The sequence below is a fragment of the Octopus bimaculoides genome, chromosome 15 (genome assembly GCF_046866305.1).
Source record: "Octopus bimaculoides isolate indiv1 chromosome 15, ASM4686630v1, whole genome shotgun sequence".
Classification (NCBI taxonomy): domain Eukaryota; kingdom Metazoa; phylum Mollusca; class Cephalopoda; order Octopoda; family Octopodidae; genus Octopus; species Octopus bimaculoides.
In genome coordinates, this window is record NC_142942.1 from 26959163 (window position 1) to 26983781 (window position 24619).

Below are 24619 nucleotides of genomic sequence, written 5' to 3' on the forward strand. Positions count from 1 at the left end.
TATGCTGCAACTGTCTTGCTTCTGATTGCAGTCCAAAAATTCTCTTGTTTTTATAGAGAGGACATGACTCAAATTAGTATCTGTTCTGAATGATTTTCTTGGCTGAGGGTGATTGCATGATTAGGTTTAAAATTTTTTGTAAGTTCCCCACTATGTCCATTCTGCAATGTCACGTGACAATATGTTTGCTGTTATGGTTGAATGAACATGTCTAGTAACAGTCCCAAACAATCAAGGATCTCTGAATATAATCTGTCAAGTGTCATAGAGGATGATCACATGATTAGCCTTAGAAATTTTTGTAGGTTCCCTGCTACATTTGTGCATTAATATCATGTGGTAATATTTGTTTGTGCTGTAAATTAAGGTTGACATGGTTGAGAGAGATCATGTCTGGTGATAGTCCCAAACAATCAAGGCTTTTAAAATTTAATCTGCCAAGTGGTAGAGGGGACACGAGTTGTTTCTATGTAGCCCAGTGGTTGAATAATTATGCACACAAGCATCAAATTTTGTTCTCCACTAAATTTGTGGGTATTAGGACAAAATCCCCCAGGATATTATTCATTCTTTACAATAAAAATATTTTAAGAAAGTGAAATTTTATTAAAAAATTTTAAATATTAGTTGATATTTTTGTGTAAAATTTAGGAATAGATAATAATAGGTGAGAAACATCATATGAAAATGCCAAACATTTATTTAAAATGCTAAATTAAATGCAATGCCTCTAAGAAAATCTAAATATGTTGTTTCTTGGTATTTTTGCACAACTGATAAAATTCATGATGCTGCATCCTTATATTTCTTTCTTGGTGGTTCAGTACCGATACCAGCAATAATCTGAGTCATTGGAACAGTTTGAAAGTTAACTTCTTATCCTAAGATACTCATAAAATTCTCATCCTAAAATACTCCCATCCAGTCATCTGGATGGGAGCACCCGGCAAATGATACAAAGCACCGGTGCCTTCCTTTGACAGAATTGTTCAGTGTTTGTTCTTGCATGCTTATTCCAAAGAGATATGCTAAATGTTGGTTCTTGGCGTCCTCATTGACATGACCTGCTGATATAAGTATCTTCGAAGTAATCCAAAACTGGCAAAGTCTCTTCTGGCATAATATCATAAAGCTCTTCAAAAGGTGCCTAAATATATTCAGGAGGTATAAAGACAAGGGCTGCTACCATCCTCATTTTAAGAGAAAATTCAGTATTGTCTTGATAATACTTTTGAAAGCTGAAATCCTGTATTCTCCTATATATATTTTGACACAAATGAAAGCAGCAACCTTTAATGTCAGTTTCAGGAAAATGCACAAATAAAGCATTCAGATTTGCTTTTTCAAAATCTATCATTGCACTCATAAGAGTGGAATTTGTAAAGTTCTTTACTTCCTGTATTAATTTGTTATAAGTTATCTGAGTCATATCCGGCTAGAGTGTGTAGATGTGGAGTATAGTGTATCAATCTACTACAGCATGAATCGTATACAACTGGCTAAAAATTTCAAGAACTACTTTAAATGTTCTACCAAAGCACCAGTGAGAAGAAGTTTTTCGAAATTCTATGCTTTTAGCCATTCTAAATATCAAAATCCTCTAACCATCAAACATTGAATCATGCAGCAAAAAATTTTCCCCATTGGCTGCTTTTACAGTTGTCAGGTATAATAAGATTTTGAGCACATGATGGCAATGGTAAATGGTTCCTTTTCTTCTGTTAATAGTGTCTTACATCCCATCGAAGGATATGGAGAGAAGGTATTTTTGTAGCTACCTCTTCCAATACACATGTACCAGCTTTGGCAATGATTTTTTATATAGTCTCTTCAGTTTCTGTTTCACATTTTTTAATTTCTTGAAACACATTTGCAGTTTCCCACTTCAGTGTGTCTAGTGCATGGGTGTGACTTTATAATCGTTCAATAATCTCACCTTACCACGTTTTTACCTTTGCTTTACATGTTGCTTTAGACCCCCGCCATTCACATTCGTAAGATACTACACCATTTGCCAAATCTTACTGCTTTTCGTAAATATATCCTTTATGAAATAATTTCAACTTTCCTTTGTTACTCTTCACAAGCTCCATTTTCTATGGGTGGATGTTAAGTGGGTTTATATGAAAAAATTCTTCTCGCCTTGAGGACAACTGTATAAGCTGTAAAAAAATAAATAAAACAAGCAAGCAACTGTACTACTATTTTAATAAGAAGTTAAAAAAAAGAAAAACAAGGCAATTCATCAGTTATAACAAACAAGGTAATTCATCAATTCATCAATATTAACCACTGGGGGATTTTGTCCAAGGGCCTTTTTGTTTAGGGGGATTTTGTCCTGATACCAAATTTCTGTGTTATTGTCATATGGTGAAAAGTAATAATTATGTCCAAAGTTTAGTTTATCAGCTGTATAAATGCAACATGTCAGGTGGTAGAATGAGTTTGTGTGTGAATAGTTGTTGGTGAATGTAGTTTGTTAAAGTTTATTCAGTCATGGTTTGTATTTTTGTATGAATATATTTTCTTTGTTTGTCCATACTTGCTCTGTGGTATTGACTGAACAAAGGAAAAGTGGGAAGACTTGGAATATGGGAGACTTATTTTTTGTACATATGTCTGTCTGCTCAGTGGGATTTGTCTAGCACTGGGGATGAATGTATTTGAATTTGAATCTTTATGAATTGTTAGTCTATTTCTGCGAGTGAGTTTTGTTTAACCTATATAATCCCTGTTATATTCTTTACATTTAATAGTATATATTAAATTTTTTGACTAGCAGGTGAAATGATTTTCTATGGTAAAATGCTGGTTGGTTTTGTGTCAGGAAGAAGTACTGCTGATGCCGTCTTTCTACTAAGACAACTTCAGAAGTATTTAGCAAAACCATTGTACTTAGCATTCATTAACCTGGAGAAAGCCTTCGACTAAGTCCCTTGTTCTGTGATTTGGTGGTCCCTGAAGAAGCTAGAAAATGAATGTATTTGAGAACCTTGCAGGTCATGTTTGTAAGGTGAGAATTACCCACAAATACTGTAATGAATTTAAAGTAATAAACGTAAAGTAATAAATTTAAAGTAGTTTACCAGGGTTCAGTAACCAGTCCTCTCCTATTCATTATAGTCCTACAAGCCATAACAGGAATTTTAAGCTATATTCTGATGACCATGTTCTCAAGTACAACCTGTTGTAGAATTAGAAAAGGAAGTCTATGTATGGAAGCAAAACCTGGAATCAAAGGGCTTTAGAATTAACTTAGCAAAGACCAAAGCTCCATTCATTAAGAACACAGATAAGATTTTCTTCCTGTCAGGTAAGTACTCCTGTTCACTTTGAAGGAAAGGTGTAAACTGGTGTCTTTCAGTCAAGAGGGCATTTACCATCTGCTTGTATTGCAAATCACCTGGTAACGTCACTATTGACAATGGCACAAAAAAAAGCACCCAGTGCACATGTAAAGCAGTTGGCATTCGAAAAGGCATCCAGTCTAAGCAGACACTGGAGCCTGATACAGCTTTGTGGCTTGTCAGATCCTTCAACCCATGCCAGCATGGAGAAGAGATGTTTGATGATGATGATGATGATGATGATGATGATGATTGTGTGTGTGTTTGTGTATAGAATGAAAGGGAGAGAAAGACAGACACTGTGAGGAAGAGAGAGAGAGAAATGGCAAGATAGATATATGTATAGAGAGATGATATTATGAGGGGGTGCTGAAAAGTTCCTGGCTTTAAAGGTATCACAAAAAGCCTGGTGGGAGGCCCAACCTTCCAAGTTCTTTTACAAGTCTTAGAAAAACTGAAGGAATGCTGCAATAAGGAATGCAAATGCAATTCGAGAGGAGAATATGTTGAATAAAATCATAATTAACTGATTCTCCTGTATTTTCTTTTACCCATAGCCAGGAACTTTTCAGCACTCCCTTGGTACATTTTAAAAGATATGCCAGAAGGTATGACATGTTGCTAAAAAGGTAGAAATATTCCAAATATTACTTGTATGATTGACACAATTTTACAACAACAACAATAACCTAATTCCAGATAGACTTGTGTGCAAAATCTGTTCCACCATAAGGAAAAATGAACAGTGAAAACATAACTTGTGTTTTATGCTTTATATAATGTACAATAATACTTTGATATATGAGTTAATTTGTTCCCAGAAACTGCTTGTGAAATGAAAACTTGTAAAGCAGAGCAATAATTACTCGTAGTAGCAATGTTATAAATCGTAATTTGTTCTTAGAAAAATTTTTTACCTATGAAATTTATCATACTTGTAAATTAATAGCAATAAAACAACAGTGGAATGTAAAGAATATTTTATGTAAAGTAAAAAGAATGTCAAGATCATTTATAATAAAAAATATTATTATTATAATCGTTTTCTGAATCACTTTCACTCACACTAGACTCATGTACACCATTACTTGTAGACACAATTGCCGATTCACAAGCATTCATAGACAGACTTGTAGATCTCTTTTTAAAAAACAAGTCTAGAGTTGTCTGCTTAGAAGAAGCGTTTTTTCACTCTCTATAAATTTCTCAGTAACATGCAGAAGCATTTGTTATGGTAGTAGAAAGTTTTGCACTTCATTCAAAATTTGGATCTTGTGCTTGAAAAATTTCCAAGGCTTTATCCAAACATTGAAACTTGTAAATCTAGGGTCTCATAAAGCAGGTCCTTGTAAAGTGAGGTATTACTGTATACATGTTTCAATAAGCTGATTACCATTATCATGTAAACTGGTTGGCTCTATTATGCAATACACTTCCTTAGCATTATCAGCAAAAATCCAGCTTACTGCCTTATTAACAAAATTATAACATCAACAAATCAATGATAATAATAGTAACAACAATAATAATAGTAATAGCCAAACTTCAACAACAAGATTAGCCAGTGGTGTATAACAAAAGGAGAAAATAAAAGATAGTGACTGTTGACAATTTTTTTGGCATTTAACTAAAGAAAATGCTATTTGGCAGACACAACAGAGGTTAGCAGGAAAGTCATCAGCCAGAATTCCCCCTCCCCCTTCACATATACAAACCTCTAGCACATCATGCCATGTAGCAAACATAATCTTTCTGTGAATGAGAGAATTTACAATAATAAAGCAGAGTAATATAATGGGGTTATCAGTAGGGTGGAGCATAGTGCTCATATTGGCTTTATTGCTGATACCAGCACTAAGTGAGTCCTTAGGGAGTATAAGAGTAATTATGTTACAACTATGAAGTGTAGCAGGGACCCATGGACGATGTCACATCTTGTGGTAAGATTGTGACCTCAGGACACCTGTGAGACCATTGCAACAATCCCTCTGTCTGGGAGTATCACAACCCCTATGGGTTGACCAACCAGCCCTTTTCTGCAGTAACTCCAGAAGCACTAAAGGAAGTAGCATGAGAGGGGTAATGTATGGGTTGGCCCAGATTCTTGAGCAAAACTGAGCATGGAGAAAACCAAGGATGCATGACAAGTCTTCTGAGAAGTATAAGTAACCCAATGACAGGAAGAGGTGGAGGGATTGTGCATAATATGGTTTAACCAACTCTTGTAATGTGAAAGCAAGTATCTTCAGAATTCTCTTCCAAACACTCAATACAGCTCCACCTCTAACAGATATCATAGTATTCTCAATAGGAATACAATTAAGTGGCCAAAATGAGTGGCCATTTAAGCTGCTTCTAATAGAGGCAAACTTATAAAATACAATGCTGACATTGCCTATGAGACCTCAGCAGGCAACTCCAGAGACATCCCAAAAGCAGACATCTCCAGCAAGTAAGCACACCATGGAGCCCACTCCAATGAAATTTATAGCAGTGGGAGGAGCCACAAAAATGGAGGATGTACAGGAGCCACAAAAATGGAGGATGTCCAGTGGAACTGGACCTACAAGCCAGGATTGTGCTAGTCAAGCTGCTTCTTCACCCAATTCTACTACAAGTGGGGTTGACCTTAGACCATAGTTCCCCCATCCCTGAGAGGTAACTTCAGAACTCTTGTGGAATTCCTCTTGGGAGGACTCTGTCTCCAGACCACCATTGTGTATAAATGAGTGGTCATGACTCATAGTAGTTGTAGGTTTCATGCAGAAGCCACTATGAATCTTGTGAAACATCATATCACTAAGCATAGACATTCTTTTTCCCAAACTGAGACTTAGGTTCTCTACATCACAAGCAGAATTTGTTCATAATATACCTGATAGTAAGTTTAAATATAGTTTGAAGTGGTTGGTGGTGAGATGCAACAAGTCCTACCTGGCAGAGAGGTGTTCATGCAGGGGTTAGAAATTATATTTGCTAACAGTAACCACTTAATAAGATTAATGAGGTAGGTAGGTAGGTTTTGTGTCCAGAAGTTGCATGTGAATGTAAACAGCTGTATAAAGAAGTGATGATCATTAAGAGTGGATGGCACCTGTAGAAGAGGGAGACCCAGGAAGACAGGATGAAGTGGTGAGGACTGATCTCAGGATGCTGGGCCTCATGGAAGAGATGAGGTTCTTGAGAAGACCTGCTCGCCTCAGTGAAACTGAGTTCTGGGTGTGCTGTGTGTTTCACCCACATGTAACAATAAAATTTTTCAAGCACCTTATCCCAACAAACCAAACTACATTTCCTCTTCTCTTCCTTACATTTCCTCTTTTTCATGCACTTTGCTTTGTTTATCTCTTGCTCCTCAAACCTGTCTTCACTTCCCTGTTCACTGTATCATTGCTATCTTGTCCTCCATCTTCCCTATATACCCATGTTTCACCAGTCACTGCATTCCCCACCTCCACACTCTTTACTTTCATGTGAAGTCCCTACTCCCTACTCAGACACCACCCTTGGCAATACTCTACCATCTCATTTATATTCTAGTCCCCGTACCTCATGGGTGTGCCCTAGCATTTGTGACCATATCTCTCCTGCTCTCTCACTCTCTTCTACTCTCTCTCTCTCTCTCTCTCTCTCTCATTCTTGATTCTCCAGAAGCAATAAGTTACAAATGTAGAGCATTTTTTAATACATTATAACTGAAACACTCTGATTTCCAACACTCAGAGTTACTTATTTCTGATCACCAGCTGGTAAACCAAGCCTAGTAAGTGGATTTGGTTGACAGAAACTGAAAGAAGCCCATCATACATATAAATATATATGTGTATGTATGTATTTCTGTGTCTGTGTTTGTCCCCCCCCCACCATCACTTGATAACCGATGTTGGTGTGTTTACATCTCTGTAACTTAGTGGTTTGGCAAAAGAGACCAATAGAATAAGTACTGGGCTTACAAAGAATAAGTTCTGGGGTTGATTTGTTCAACTAAAGGCGGTGCTCCAGCATGGCTGCAGTCAAATGACTGAAAGAATAAAAAAATAAGAACAACAGGTAAGATAATGGTGAGTGAATGCAGGTGTATAACATCCTGAAAATTAATGTATTTCTCACTTTCAATATTATTTGTAATAAAATGAAAGGAATATATGATAGTATTACTATCAAGCAACAAAATATACTTATGCCATATTTCTATTGTGAAACTGTCCAAAGTACTCTTTACACAAAGGCACTTTGCAAAATGAACACATATGAGGTCTCAACCTGATATCTTTACGCAGTTTTTCTTTTTTGCAGTGAACACAGTCTGCAAACTTTTTTCCTTCCGTTTATTTTTTCCACTTTATGGAAATCAATATTTTCTCTGTTGGTATCCACATCAGTTAATTTTGCTTTTCGCCCAGTTCTGTGCTTTCTGAAAGAAAAGGGAAAACCCTCACATAACTGAGATGTGATGTCAACCTGAAATTTCAAATGGTCACAGTTTTTTGGTGGTGGAGGTACCTTGTAGCTTTTTACATAAACAATATATGAAGTAACTATGCTGGACATATATGGATCACCATACTTTATATGAGGACTCCAATAGTTCCACAGTCAAGGAAGCTGCTTGATTCCAAACAATGTTTATAGTAAAAAAAACTCGCATTTCTGTAGTATCAGTTGGCTGCCATAGTGGATCAGGTCTTCCATGAATAGAAATTATGTGTTGAGCATATTTGTTTCCTTTGTGACAGTTTCAAAAATACTTTTCATTAAAAATAAAAATAAATAGCTTTGGGAGGTAGACTGTATTGTGGACTAGTCTTTTCTGTGAAATCGGGAATTGTGGTTGATGTAGTAATCTTCAACCATGTTGCCATAATGTTTTCAATATCATTTTCATCACTTTCATTATCAAAATCTTCCTTGTCTGATGAAGATTCATAAATATCAATATCAGATTCATCTAAAGACAAATCACTGTTGTTTTCATTTATATTTTGTACATCATCAAGATTAAAACCTTCAAAGTTGGAATCACTACTTCCTGATGCCATATCATTAAAAACTAAGATATACACTTCTCTTCAAACATTTAAAAGATGAAGAAGTCTCAATAATTTCACAGCATTTTTACTTGAATAAAGGCAGGAAAGGCTTTATTGCACATTATTTCAAAGCTACAAGAATTTAATAATGTGACTTGTTTATTTTTTTAGTGATTTTATAGGGGAATTAGATTTGGCCAATTCAAACAAATAAAGGGAAATTATTTTCTGCTGGTTTTGGCTGGTCTGAACACTAAAAGGTTAAATATCTTAAAACATTGATTTTGGTACAGTGCAAAACAGCTTCCAAGTTGAACGAACATTTAATATATCTACGCAAATCAGATAAGTTGCATGTTTCCTCTGATAAAAGAAGGAATGTATATAGTGTAGGTATTACTACATACAAAAGGATTTTATCTAATAAAATAACAAATATCTATAAGAAATTTTGAAATGTGGCTATTGGTCCATTAATCTAGAAGCCAAAGAGTTAGTTCTCATGAATTGAAAATTAGCTGGTCTTTTGTAGATAGTGTGCAACCATACAGGAATCGCAGCTTCGAGTGAAAATTTGAGAATTTTGACTTGAGGCAGTAAGGGTTTGTACAAAAGAACTGAACTGTTAATGCCTTGTATGCATGCAGCTAAGTATCTTTTATGCAAATACAAGCCTTCTTGAATTTCATTCTGATTCAGAAAAAATGTTGATTTTGAAATGTTTAATTAATAGGCTTTATTTATATATTTTGATATCTTTGGGTGCATGTCTGTATGTGCATTTGTTTACATATACATATGTGTATTTGTATACATGAATATATAATTTTTGTGTATATGTGTGTGTGTGTATATGTATGTGTGTGCACTGGCATATACAAAATGAAAACCCATTTACACATTACTTTCAGAAACATTAATTAGAAGTATTATTTTGGAACATTGTTTAAACAGCAACACAATTTCATGACTTTGCTTGTATGGATTTACACTATTTATAATATCATCACAAGAACCAGAAATGAAATCAAAAGTGTAATCTTGAAGTAAATATGTTTGCCTTTGTTGGTTACAAAGGTTTTTAAGCAGAAGAACATAAGGATAAGTGTTTTCTTCAAACTTTCATTTCATATCTCAAGAAATATTCAGATATTGGACATTTCAAAAAAAAACAAAACAGGCTCAGTTTACTAGCTGATGATCAGAAACTAGTAACTTTGAGTACTGGAAATCAGAGGCTTGGCGTTAGGAAGAGCATCCAGCTGTAGAAACTCTGCCAAATCAGATTGGTGTAGCTATCTGGTTTCACCAGTCCTCAGTCAAATCGTCCAACCCATGCTAGCATAGAAAGCGGATGTTAAACGACGATGATGATGATGATGATATATATATATAAAGGATGATCTGGACATGCTCAACCACCTCCCAAAAACAGTCAATGAGAAAACACTGCTAGTATCCTTCAACATAGTCGACCTATATTTAAGCAGCCCCCACACTCTAGGAATAGAAGCCGTCACATTTTGGCTAGAACTACCCTCTCGCATTAAAAAAGAACTCATAATAGAAGGACTAAGATTTGTCCTAGAAAACAATTATTTTATATTTAACAATGACTACTTCCGACATAAATCAGGGACAGCAATGGGAACACGGACTGCACCTTTTTTTGTGAACTAGGTAATGGGCTATCTCAAAATTAAACTATACCACAGAACACTCAAGAAATATGGAAACTCTTTTTCAACCTACATTCAAAACAATTGGAAAAGATATCTCGATGACTGCTTCATCCTCTTGAATGAAAGTATAGAAAAACTTAACGAATTCCAAACACTTCTAAATGGAATAAATGAAAGCCTCCAATTTACAATAGAGTACAACCAGGAACAACTACCATTTTTAGATATCCTTATTAAGAAAGTTGGGAACAAAATAGAGACAGATATCTATTACAAACCCTCAAACTCGAAACAGTACCTGCCATTTGATTCTTACCACCCGAGACATACCAGAATGAATATCCCATTTTGTTTAGCCAAAAGAATATGTACAATAGTATCAGACGCAAACACCTGTTACACATGACTCCAGAAATTAAAAACCACACTCATCAATAGGAATTACCCACAACCCTTAATCAACAATGCAATCCAACAAGTACTTAAATTAAATACACAAGAATTTAGACAACCAAGACCAAGGAAGGAAGAAAAATTGAAAACCCTGCCTTACATTTCCACACACAACCCACATAACAATGAGGCCTTCAACACTATACTCCACAGCACAGCTCTACTCAAGAGAGACCCAAAGATGAATCAAATCTGCAAAACGTACACAATCATCAAAAGTAAGAGACAACCAAAATCAATGAAAAAGATTTTAACCCAGGCCAAATTACACTCAACAATAACCACCAGGCCGACAGTAATAAAGTGCAGGAGACCCAACTGTGGGATCTGTATCAACATAATAGAAGAATCAGAATACCGATTAGAACAAGGTCATAATTTCACCATAAAACTAATTGTACATGTGCATCGGAGAACTTGATTTACTTAATTACATGCTCAGGATGCAAATGGCAATATATTGGACACACAAAAGACAGCCTACGTCAGAGGATGGTGGTGCACAAATCTCAAATTAGGATTCCAGAATACAGGAAAATACCTCTCAGCCAGCACATCAATGAATGTGCATCCAACAAATTTCCCAAATTCACAACATTTCCATTATACAAATTCAAAGACAATGCTAGCCAACATGAATGCATTAGTAAGGAAATGCATTTCATAAGGAAGTACTGAGTTTAAATTCTTTACACTCGCAACACAGACTTTTTTCATATATATGTGAATGCATATATATGTGTATGTATGTGTATATATGTACATATATATGTGTATAAATTATACAAGAATAAGGACAGGGAATCGCCATCCATTTAGAGAAAAATTTGTAGTTTAGAATCAGTAGTTCTTTGACTGCTATTTCTAGATTTTCAGTATGTTGGAGAAACAACTCAATGCCAATCCCTGTATATTTATGATGATAAATTATTTATATATGTGTATATATATATATATGTGTGTATATATATGTACATATATATATATATGTATGTTTGTGTGTGTGCATGTATATATATATATATATATCAGTGGCGTACGGTGACTTCCGGGGTTGGGCATGCAATGAATTTCTCCCCCCACCCCACGGCAATTTTTCAGTAGATAAATTTTCGTATTCCTACAATTTACATATGGGAGATTCTGAATATGCAATCACCCCCGTATGACCTAGAATAAGCAGGGAATAAAAAATGGCTCTGTAAAGATGAGCCTGAAATAAGTGTATTGTTTGTATTTTTCTGTCTCTTCGAAACGTCAGTACTTTCCCATCCTCACTCTCCTTTAAAAAGTCTAAAAATCATAAGTGAAATGTAATAAAGATGAAATTGGATTCTGTTAATATTTTTGCATATTCGGAGTCTTTGTTAAAGGTAGAAATCATAAAAAAATTTTTCACAAAATTCGTTTTTCAAAGGGGTGCGATTCTGCATTAGCCCCTATACCTATTGGTTGAGCTGAATCAATTTGAAATGATTTAATTAAGAGAACACATTTAGTTACATTATATGGCCATGCTTTAAGATCGTTACGCCCTGGAAGACAAGTCAGGTGTTTTATCATGCTACTTGTCAATTCTGGGAAAATTATCGATACTCAAGCAGACTGTTTTGAGACTTACTGAACTCCGTATATTAAAAGACTACGTCTCAGGCACACACATTGAAAATACACGCATATACATGAATACACACACATTGAAAATACACGCATATACATGAATACACACACAATGGAAGACAGTGAAAATTCAACATTATAAAAAGCCCCCCAAAACTGTTGTGGCAGAAGTCAACATCTCTGAGATTGAAACAAGACATTTACGGCCGTAAATAGACTACACCCAGCAGCACAGAAAGGAAAACCTATGTAGGTTAGGTTTGATGAAGAAGTCGAACCATTTCTCCTGCCAAACAATACTGATGTAAGATGGTCGAAACTTACATTATAACAAACACTAACCAAAACCTGTAATATATGCCCTTTAATATATAAAAAATTCTTTTAATGTTCTAAAATGTTATTTACCTCATTTATAAATTAATTCAATTCTTCGATCTTCCTGGGCAAATATATCTATCACATTTTCATAGAAATCTTCTCTTTTCATCAATTGTTGTAATAAATCTTTTTCAATTGACATTAGTGCTAACCCAGACAGTCTTCTTTCTCCTGTCGCATTTCTTTGGTATGTTTTGATTCAACTTAATGCAGAAAAGGATCGCTCTACAGAAGCAGTGGTAGAAGGAATTGTCAAAATCAACTAGCACAGATTGAAGAGTTCTGGCATAGCTTCAACAAGGTCACTGCTGTAAATGTAACTCATTAAATGACTTAACTTCGCTTTTTAAAATCTTTCATTGAATACGTCACATTGAGCTTTTGATGTAATCGAATTACATCAAAAAATCTGCCATAAGTGATTTTTAAAGAATGTATAGAGTCCACAGGAAATTGTTTGCAATATTCATCAACTTTGTTGAAATTCAAAGGTTCCATGAATTTAAACTCTTCTAAGGATGAATATCATGCTTTTATTTGGTCAACTACTGTACTGATAATTTTGTTACAATGCATTCTAATAATGTTGTTGAGGCTCAATAGATATATTTTTGGATCTCTGAATTCCGATTCCTGCATCGACTCCATATTTTTCCCCTTAATATATCATAAAAGATTGAAAAATTATCAAGTTTGTTTTCGAGTACAGTTCTAGTTTTATCTATTTGCTCTTTACTATGTCATGACTTTTACTCTGGATATTAAATAAGACGTCAGTAAAAGAAAAAATGTCACTGAATACTTCTAACAAAAATAAGAAATCACTGGTTTGACAGACCAGTGAAAATAGAAACTGTATCTAGATGACTTTTTTTGTCATATGTACTGATTAAATATACGAGTTCTTTGGTCACCCACCGTTTATAATTAAGTGTTTTCCCTCGAAGTCTCTTTTCGAAAAACTATTTCTCACATTTCACTCATTTGGAAAAAAGTAACACATGTGTAAGCATCTGTGTATATTGTAAGTAAATTTCAAAAAAAAAAAAAAAAAACGGAAAAATGACGTTAGTCAAATTAAATATTTTTGTTTTCAGAACACTCCAAAAATATAATAGTGCAAACAGATGTTCTGGATAAAAAATTCAAACTTACCGCCAGGCTGTTCCAAGAATTATCGCTAATTATAGCAGTTCTTGAGAACTGCTCTAGTTCCGGTCAAAAAGTAGAACCAGCTAACAAAGAGGTAGAGAGGTGGGGGTCATGCTATTATCAGAAAGCATTACTTCCTATGATAAATTTGTGGAATCACTGACAGAGAGAGGAAGGGGTACAAAATATATATGCTATCGGTCTTAGCATATCTTTTGACAAGTCACTAAGAGAGAGAGAGAGAGAGGGGGGGAAGGAAGGAAGAACAAACTAACATAGATAGGGAGTTAGGGAGTGTCTATATGCTGGATTTTCAATGCATACCTTCTCAAAGCTTTTACTAGTCACTGAGAGAGGGGAAGGGGAGACAGAATATTTCGAAAACTGGACGGATTATTTTTTGCAAGAAAGTAACTATTTTATCTAATTTTCCAATGATATAACAGGTCATGCGGTGCATAGCTAGCATGTCTGAGAGTGCACGCCACTGATATATATATATATATATATATATATATATATATATATATAAATGAAATATTCAAACACTGAGATTTGAAGTTAGATGTCACTACTGTTCATATCATCTGTGGATAAATTCAAAAATTGATGATATCACCAGTAGTGGCATGGGTGGAACGCATGTTATAATAGCTTTAAAGAGCTATGAATTATAAATTTGCACGAAGCGTAAGGATGCTTAATGAGCATCTACCTGCTAGAAATAAGAGCTAAATCTTAAATAATCCACCGTAGCACACCAATATAACAGAGGAAAACAGAAAGAATTAAAACATTTAACAGCACAAATAAAAATATTATGCAATTAGGGATATCCACAAACCAGGTTTCGGCTTTTGGTTATTTAACCTTGAGCCTCATCAGTGTGGACCACCAGTTTAAATCCGTGACTGTTCATGTTAGTCTCTGACTGTGCAACTGGTTTTGTTTTGCGCAAAAATCAGAGCACATGGTGCGAAAAATATATATATAGTGTGTGTATGTATCTGCATGTATGTATGTGCATATATATGTATATGTGTGTATGGGTGAGTGTGTATGGATGTATAGATGTGCAAGTTATGAGAAATAGAGACAAGGGGTCGAAGAACCCAATTTTTATTAAAACCCCAGGGGGAACAACTTCACTTCAACGACTACTAGTATTATTACTGCTGCTAGTTATTCAACTGCTACAGCCTCTCCTATAGAAAACAAGTCTTGACCACACTATTTGATTTACCATAGCAAACAGATAGTAGTAACTTGCGGTCACAGACAGTTCAACTTGTCATGCCACAAAAATTACCATGTGTTCTTGTAGAAAAAAGGAAAATAAACTATGAATTTTAATTTTATTTTATTAATAGCTCTTTTTTTCTCTCTACATATTCCATTTTAGTATATATTTTTGATAAGGGTTTTCAAAAACCAAAACATGTAAAACAAAACCAAAGTATTCTTCCTTTAATGTATTTATTTAAAGGAAAATGAAAATGTACCCGATTTTAAGAAAATAGCATTTTTGTTCTTCTTTTTCATATATATATATATATATATATATATATATATATATATATATATATATATATATATATATATATATATATTCGATTTTATCACCCGGTTCGTCATCTCTTCCCCCCACTTAACTCTAACTCTATATAAACCAGCTCAATGCTCTGCTTCCCCTAATCGAGTTTGAATTCCTCTGTTGATAGAATACGAAATTCAGAAGATGAACAGATAAGAATTTTATCCTTTCAACCTTGTTCATGTACTCCTGTTTTTGCAAAGATCATACCCCCCCCCCCCCCCATTCGTTCTTTATTATCTATCTATTTCTTTACCATGTAAACATAGTCTGATAGATTCATCTTCTTTGTTTGTCTTAAATTCATGCATATCTATTAATCGTCACATTTTATTTATTTTATTTTATTCAAATTTATCATTTCTTTAATTCATTCTCTCTAAATTTGTCTACCATAGTATAAAAGTGCAGAAGCTGCTCTCGCCTAAACTCGCTGGCATTTGCTGTTCCATTAAATTCTGTTTCCCAGAATCCCCAAAATATTTTTCACTTCTGTCTCATGATTTCAGCATTTGTTGTTTCATTCAATTATGTTACTGAAAATCCCAAAGAATATCCTCTTAAGTTTATCATTTCGTTAATTCATTCTCTCTAAATTTGTCCCCCATAGTATATAAGTGCAGAAGATGCTCTTGCCCAATTTGTTGGCTCGCGGTACACCCACCCTCACACCCCCTCCACCTTTACTAGAAATTCCTATCCTCTGTCATCCTTGGTTGTCTCCCGCGAACACTTCTAAGTGCCTAATGCCATCCCCACCCCTACCCAGGGTTTATCGATCATATAGCACATAAAAATGGTGTAGTGTATGCAGGTTGTAGGCTATTGTTTGTTTATGAATTCTGCCAAATGCAAGCTTTCTTTTCAGGTACATGACACTGCTGTCCCTCATCCCAGGGTCTCACAGGCCCACACCCTCAGAATTGGCACTCTCAACGTCGGCACACCGAAAGGTAGGTCTGGTGAAATTATTGAGATACTTGAACAGAGACGTGTAGATTTGTGCTGCATCCAAGAAGTAAGGTGGAGAGGCGGTTCCGCTAGGTTCCTCACAGGCAAAGAACACAGGTACAAGATTTTCTGGGCAGGGAACACTGACGGGGTCGGGGGTGTGGGTATATTTCTTGTGGAGAAATGGGTTGATAAGGTAATCGAGATAGTCAGAGTATGTGACAGAGTACTTAAGATTAGATTAGTGCTTCACCATAGGTTAGCTACTGTTATCTCGGCCTATTCCTCTCAACCGGGGCTACCGGATGGGCAGAAAGACCAATTTTATGATAACCTATTGCAGACTACTTCATTGACGAATGACAGGCCCCTTCTCTTTGTGGCTGGTGATTTCCATGGACATGTTGGACAACATACAGGGGGCTTCCCGTAATGAGGAAGGAACCAGATTGCTGGAGTTCTGTGATGCAAATGATCTTATGGTTTTCAATACCAACTTCAGGAAACCTGCCTGTCACCTAGTCACCTACCGTTCCGGCAGACACTCTAGCCAAATTGACTACATCCTCGCCAGAAAAAGAAAAAGAGAACTGCTTATAAATGCCAAAACCTTCCCAGGTGAAGAATGTACCCCTCAACACAGATTAGTAGTTAGCGATTTCGGGATCAGGGCTAAATGGATGCCCAGAAGTAGACCAGCCGGGAGGAGAAGGAACTGGAAGCTTAAAGATCCTGCAAATGGACTGAGATTTAGAGATGTGTTACTCGAAGCCTTCGACAACATAGAAGGGGATATACCATCACATAATGTGGAAGACAGCTGGAGGTTTCTACGGAACAACCTGCTGAGAGCCACTGACCAGATCTGCAGATGGTGCAAAGTCCCCTCTCGACCCAAAGTAACGTGGTGGTGGAGCAATGTGGTTGACAGGGCTATTAGACAAAAGAAACAGGCTTGGAAGGACTGGAAGAACAGAGGTAGCAGGGAATTGTATCAGACTGCTAGAAGGGAAGCTAGGAGACAGGTTTATTTAGCCAGAGGGGAAGCAGATGAGAAAAAATTTGCCAATATTCTGCACCGTGACGACCAAAGACTTGAAGTATTTCGTGTTGCAAGACGGTGTGTGAGAGAGAATCATGATGTCGTAGGAGAGAAATGTGTCCGCATCAATGATGGCTTACTCTTGCACTAAACGAGGCTGCAAAGAGAAAGGTTTGGAGACGCCACTATGAAAGGTTGCTTAATAAAGAGAATGAATGGGAGAAAGAGAGTCTGCCGAATATCGACCCAACAGAGGGACCAGCTATCCGAATTGACAGTACCTTGTCAGATAAGGCAATCAAGAGTATGAAGACAGGGAAAGCCCCCGGCCCATCAGGAATCACTGCAGACAGGCTCAAAATATCTGGCAGTGTCGGCTATAGCCTAGTCACCCGTATAGTTAACCAGGTGATACACAAAGGAGTCATACCCAATGACTGGTGTAGCAGCATCATAGTCAACTGCTATAAAGGTAAAGGTGACGCTTTAGACACAAACAATTACAGAGGTATCAAGTTGTTGGATCAGGTAATGAAAGTCACGGAGAGGGTCATAGCCCAACTAATTAGGGAGAGAGTCAGTTTAGATGAAATGCAGTTTGGGTTCGTGTCAGGGAAAAGCACCACTGATGCTATATTTCTGGTAAGACAGCTGCAGGAGAAATACCTAGCCAAAGATAAACCTCCGTACCTGTCTTTCGTTGACATGGAGAAAGCCTTTGACAGGGTCCACCGATCCCTAATCTGGTGGTCAATGAGGAAACTTGGGATAGATGAATGGTTAGTGAGAGCTGTGCGAGCCATGTACAGAGACGCTGTCAGTAAGGTGAGGGTTGGCAATGAGTACAGTGAAGAATTCTGGGTAGAGGTAGGGGTCCACCAAGGTTCAGTTCTCAGTCCCCTCCTATTTATCATAGTCCTCCAGGCAATAACACAGGAATTCAAGACAGGATGCCCCTGGGAGCTCCTCTATGCTGATGACCTTGCTCTAATAGCTGAGTCACTATCAGAACTAGAGGAGAAGTTTCAAGTGTGGAATCGAAGGACCTTCAAGTCAATCTAGCAAAAACCAAAGTTATAATAAGTAGGAAGGCAGACAAACCACAAACCCCTTCAGATAGATGGCCCTGTTCAATCTGTAGAAAAGGCGTAGGCAGAAACTCTACAAGATGTACCCAGTGTAAGCTCGCAAGGAATGAAGCCAGTATTCTCCGATGGATGTGTAATGTCAGTGTGCATACTCGACAGAGTGTAAGTACCTTGAGAGAAAAGTTGGACCTCAGAAGCATCAGTTGTGGTGTGCAAGAGAGACGATTGCGCTGGTATGGTCATTTGGCGAGAATGGATGAGGATAGTTGTGTGAAAAAGTGCCACACCCTAGTGGTTGAGGGTACCTGTGGAAGCGGTAGACCCAGGAAGACCTGGGATGAGATGGTGAAGCACAACCTTCAAACATTAGGCCTCACCGAGGCAATGATTAGTGACCGGGACCTTTGGAAATATGCTGTGCGTGAGAAGACCTGGCAAGACAAGTGTCACCATAACCCATGGCCTTTACCAGGGGTGTAGCCAGCCCACTGATGCGTGCCTTTCCTTCTTTGGACATAAAACTCTGCTTGCGAAGACCTGTTGAGGCAAGTGAAATCAAAATCAAAAATTGATCCAAATTCGTTGACTGGCATCCGTGCCAACCTTCCTTCATTGGACACTAAACTCGGCTTGCTAAGACCTGTTGGGACAAGTGAGATCGAAACTGGACCAAATTCGATGACTGGCACCTGTGACATTGGAGCGCTAACAGCACCATCTGAGCGTGACCACTGCCAGAGCAGTGCTCTCGCTTCCATGCCGGTTGCACGTAAAAAGCACCATTTAAGCACGATCGTTTCTGGCTTCGCCTTACTGGCACTTGTGCCAGTGGCATGTGAACAAAACATTGGACTGACTCCTGTGCAGGTGGCATGTAAAAGAACACCATTTGTGCATGGCCATTGCCAGTACTGCCAGACTGGCCCTCATGCCAGTGGCACGTAAAGAGCACCCACTACACTCTCAGAGTGGTTGGCGTTAAGAAGGGCATCCAGCTATAGAAACTCTGCCCGATCAGATTGGATTCTGGTGTAACCATCTGGTTCGCCAGTCCCCAGTCAAATCGTCCAACTCGTGCTAGCATGGAAAGTGGATGTTAAATGATGATGCTGATTATATATATATATATATATATATATATATATATATATATATAGGGAGAATTCACAAAAAAACAACAGACGAAGACAGGTGGTGTAGAAAACAAATAGATGTGTTAGTATAGCACTTGGGAATTGAAAGAGTCTTTAACGTTTCGAGCCTACGCTCTTCCACAGAAAGGAACACAGAAAGAAACAAGGAGAGAAAAAAATGTGTATTCACTTTTTCAAGCTTGTGTGACTCAGGTGGATCTCTGATGCAGATTTCTGGATCCCTTGCCAGTTTCCAAACATAGCCAGACATGTTTACACAGAAGTTTGGAAACAAACAACACTGTTTATGAGTTGGTGAGGGTTATTTACAGCTATTGCACAATATCAATAGTAAGAGACACACACTCACATATATGTCTCTGTCTTTCTCTTGCCATATCATCATCATCATCATCGTTTAACGTCCGCTTTCCATGCTAGCATGGGTTGGACGATTTGACTGAGGACTGGTGCAACTGGATGGCTACACCAGGCTCCAATCTAATTTGGCAGAGTTTCTACAGCTGGATGCCCTTCCTAACGCCAACCACTCAGAGAGTGTAGTGGGTGCTTTTACGTGTCACCCGCACGAAAACGGCCACGCTCGAAATGGTGTCTTTTATGTGCCACCTGCACAAGAGGCAGTCCAGGGGCACTGGCAACGATCTCGCTCGAAAACCCTACAAGGCCAGTCAGACGGTACTGGCAACGGTCACGCTCAGGATGGTACATCTTATGTGCCACCCGCACAAGAGCCAGTCCAGGGGCACTGGCAACGATCTCACTTGGCTTGCCGGGTCTTCTCACGCACAGCACATTTCCAAAGGTCTTGGTCAGTAGTCATCGCCTCGGTGAGGCCCAATGTTCGAAGGTCTTGCCTCACCACCTCAGCCCAGGTCTTCCTTGGCCTTCCTCTTCCACGGGTTCCCTCAACTGTTAGGGAGTGGCACTTTTTCACGCAGCTATCCTCATTCATTCTTACCACATGTCCAAACCAGCGCAATCGTCTCTCTTGCACACCACTACTGACGCTTCTGATGTTCAGCTTTTCTCTCAAGATACTTACACTCTGACGGGTATGGACATTTACATTACACATCCAGTGGAGCATACTGGCTTCATTCCTTGCGAGCTTACGCATGTCCTCAGCAGTCACAGCCCATGTTTCACTGCCATGTAGCATGGCTGTTCGTACACATGCATCATACAGTCTGCCTTTTACCCTGAGTGAGAGTCCCTTTGTCGCCAGCAGAGGTAAGAGCTCTCTAAACTTGGCCCAGGCTATTCTTATTCTAGCAGTTACACTTTCAGCGCACCCACCCCCACTACTAACTTGGTCACCCAGATAGCGGAAGCTATCAACTACCTCTAGTTTTTCTCCCTGGAATGAGATAGAAGTTGTTTCCTGTTTGTTTACAGTGTTTATTGCACCTGAACATCTGCCACATACAAAAACTAACTTTGTAGTTAATCTGCCTTTGATATTGCTGCACCTCTTATGTGTCCATAGCTTGCACCGGGTACATCTTATAGAGTTACTACCTACTCCTTTACTGCATACTGAGCAGGGCCATCTACCTGAAGGGGTTTGTGTTTTATCTACCTTCCTACTTATTAGGATTTTGGTTTTTGCTAGGTTGACTCTAAGGCCCTTCGATTCTAGTCCTTGCTTCCACACCTTAAACTTCTCCTCTAGTTCTGATAGTGACTCCGCAATTAGTGCAAGGTCATCAGCATAGAGGAGCTCCCAGGGGCAACCTGTCTTGAATTCCTCTGTGATCGCCTGGAGGACTATGATAAATAGGAGGGGGCTGAGGACGGAACCTTGGTGGACCCCTACCTCTACCCGGAATTCATTACTGTACTCATTTCCAACCTTCACCTTACTGACAGAATCTCTGTACATGGCTTGCACAGCTCTCACTAACCATTCTTCTATCCCAAGTTTCCTCATTGACCACCAGATAAGGGATCGGGGGGCCCTGTCAAAGGCTTTCTCCATGTCAACGAAGGCCAGGTACAGAGGTTTATCCTTGGCTATATATTTCTCCTGCAGCTGTCTCACTAGAAATATGGCATCAGTGGTGCTTTTACCTGGCACGAACCCAAACTGCATCTCATCTAAATTGATTTGCTCCCTAATTAGTTGGGCTATGACCCTCTCCGTAACTTTCATAACCTAATCTAACAGCTTGATGCCTCTGTAATTATTAGTATCTAAAGCGTCACCTTTACCTTTGTAGCAGTTGACTATGATGCTGCTACACCAGTGATTGGGTATGACTCCTTCATGTATCACCTGGTTCGTAATACGGGTGATTAGGCTGTAGCCAACACTGCCAGATATTTTGAGCATCTCTGCAGTGATTCCTGATGGGCCGGGGGCTTTCCCTGTCTTCATACTCTTAATTGCTTTATCTACCCTGGTACTGTCAACTCGGATAGCTGGTCCCTCTGTTGGGTCGACATACGGCAGGCTCTCCTTCTCCCATTCATTCTCTTTATTAAGCAATCTATCGTAGTGGCATCTCCAGACCTCTTTCTTTGCAGCCTCATTTAGTGCAAGCGTACCCTCATCCATGCGAACACATTTCTCTCCTACAACATCACTATTCTCTCTCCTACACTGTCTTGCAACACGAAATACCTCGAGTCTTTGGTCCTCACGGCGCAGAACATTGGCAAATCTTTTCTTATCTGCTTCCCCTCTGGCTAAATAAACCTGTCGCCTAGCTTCCCTTAGCTGAAGTTGTATGTCTGTGTGTAGCCTTTTTAAAAGTTTATAGAAATCCACATTTTCTAGTTTTTCGTGAAAATCTTTACATCAATGGAATTTTCTCGATGTGAACTTTCTAGTGCAGGAATTAGATTTTTAAAATTCCGTTCACTCTGTGTGATTTAAGGGAGATTTGGCTTTTGTTTCTAGCAACTTTTATATTTCTTCCATTCTATCTGTACCGGCGTTCTTACACATCGATCATGCGCTCAACATATAATATAGAGAGTAAGAGTAAAAGAGGGAGAGAGAGAGAGAAAGTGATACATACAAAGTCATATATTAACTTGGTTTAAGACTATTCTTTCCTTCTATCTACCTTTTCACTCTTACTTCGTTCTTCTTCCTCTCTCCCATTTAATAGCTTTCTTCTATCCCTCTACCTCTAACTACCCACGTGACCTTGTCATCTGGGGCTTATCGCCATTTCTCTGCTTCGACCACATCTCTTTTACTCGCTTCACTTTCTCATTTCCTACACATGCCAGCACCACTGTTCTTTCTTCCAAGGAATCTGGGGCTCTTATCTTCCTTTTGCTGAAGTTGCAATGATAATTTGTGACTAGACTCATTCATGTTTCCGTTACATTGTCCGTCTGCATGTTCAGCGTCCTTGTCTCCTCTTAGTATTTTTTACATATTTTTCATAATATAGAAACATAAAAACACACACAACCACACATATGTGATCTGTGACAACAACATACACACAAATACATACACACATCAGCATTACAGATATAAGATTTAGTTTGTGTGTGTTTCTTATATAAACGCGCGCACGCATTGCTATTTTATAACTGTCTTCCATTCTCCCTTCCTCTCTTTCTCTCTCTTCATTGCTCCTGTTCTCTATTACTTTCTCCCCTCTCTCTCTCTCTTCCTCTCTCCCTCTTCTCTCTCGCTCTCTGAAATGCACACACGCACACACAAGCATTCACTACAATATAACTTGATCTTACCTTACTACATGTTCGTCAATGTTTTGTAAATATACAAACTATGGAGCTTATGTAGACAGGACAACACATTGCAAATCAGTGAACTTCATTAGAAATGTGTAAACTCCCTACCCTGGGTGATCTTACGTTACCAGTTCCAAAGCTGTCACTTAAACTACGTGTGTTTATTTACATCACATCGGCCTTTTCCGTAAAAAGGAAAAGGCTGATGTGTTAGGGTTAGGGTTACGGTTAGGGTTAGGGACGGAATTCCTTAACCTAGCCCTAAAACCCTTTTACGGAAAAGGCTGATGTGATGTAAATAAACACACGTGGTTTAAGTGACAGCTTTGGAACTGGTAACGTAAGATCGCTTCTACCCTGCCATCTATTATAACTTTTTGTTGTTCTGTTTAATATATACATAGATTATGCCTCCGAAGAAGAGAGTTTGCTGGGAAAAGAAAGCAACCTGTTTAAAAAGACAGCAACAGACTGTAGCAATTCACCATGTTCCAGAAGCTACTTTGAACATAATGCAAAATGGTGCATCAACATTTGCTGCCCAATCTTATAGAATTCTTGCAGAACTGTGTAGCAACAGATCGCCAGCAATTGCTTCATCAGAAATTGCCGTCCTAGCTCCTGCAAAAAGGGATTACCCTGCTATGTATAATCAGGGCAGCGCAAAAAGTTGTTTTGCACAAGCATTTCTATAGCCAATTAGATGGATGAAATTTACATATGCTTAATAATGTTACGCAAAACAGCCTTCAGACTTTCCCTATTAATTTCATCGTCTTTTGAATTATGAAGATATTTACATCATAAGGTTTTTTCGTTGTAAGGCTTTCTTTTTTAGTTGATTTTCACCTATCGTAGACAATGTCGGGTTATACTGCTAGTGTGTGTATATATATATATATATATATATATATATAAATGAAAAATATTTCAATACAAATGTATTAATTTCCAGCAAAAAATAGCCCTATAAGGGTATATATATAAATTCATAAGAGTGGTACAACAAGGCACCAATATTTACTGGACAATAGCAATCGATATAAATACGACGCTATTGTATAGCTTCACTGCGTATATACTGGCAAAAATGCGTGTGTGCAACAAACATGAAAAACTTGTCTTACCTTAGGAAGAACAATCGAAAATGGAAATTAATACATTTGTATTGAAATATTTTTCATTGATAACTTCTTCACTGTTCTCAGTTCCGTTAACGGCTTGGTGTTCGGGCGAGTATACTTGGCATTGATGTGGCAACATTTGAAATATTGTCTAGGTAAATGCAGCTGATGAGGACTGATCAGATTTACGTTGTGGAACGTATTTGAAGAGTCTGAAACCTGGGTACTGCATTATCCTTAATCTGGGTTGTCCATTTTCGAATGTTCTTCCTAAGGTAAGA

At 37.9% G+C, this 24619-nt stretch overlaps 1 protein-coding gene across 3 annotated transcripts in view; it reads left to right on the plus strand.

Moving 5' to 3' along the window:
- The window catches only part of LOC106881644 (SPRY domain-containing protein 3), a 360055-nt gene that overhangs the window by 181299 nt on the left and 154137 nt on the right, over positions 1 to 24619 (plus strand). The window lies entirely within an intron of this gene.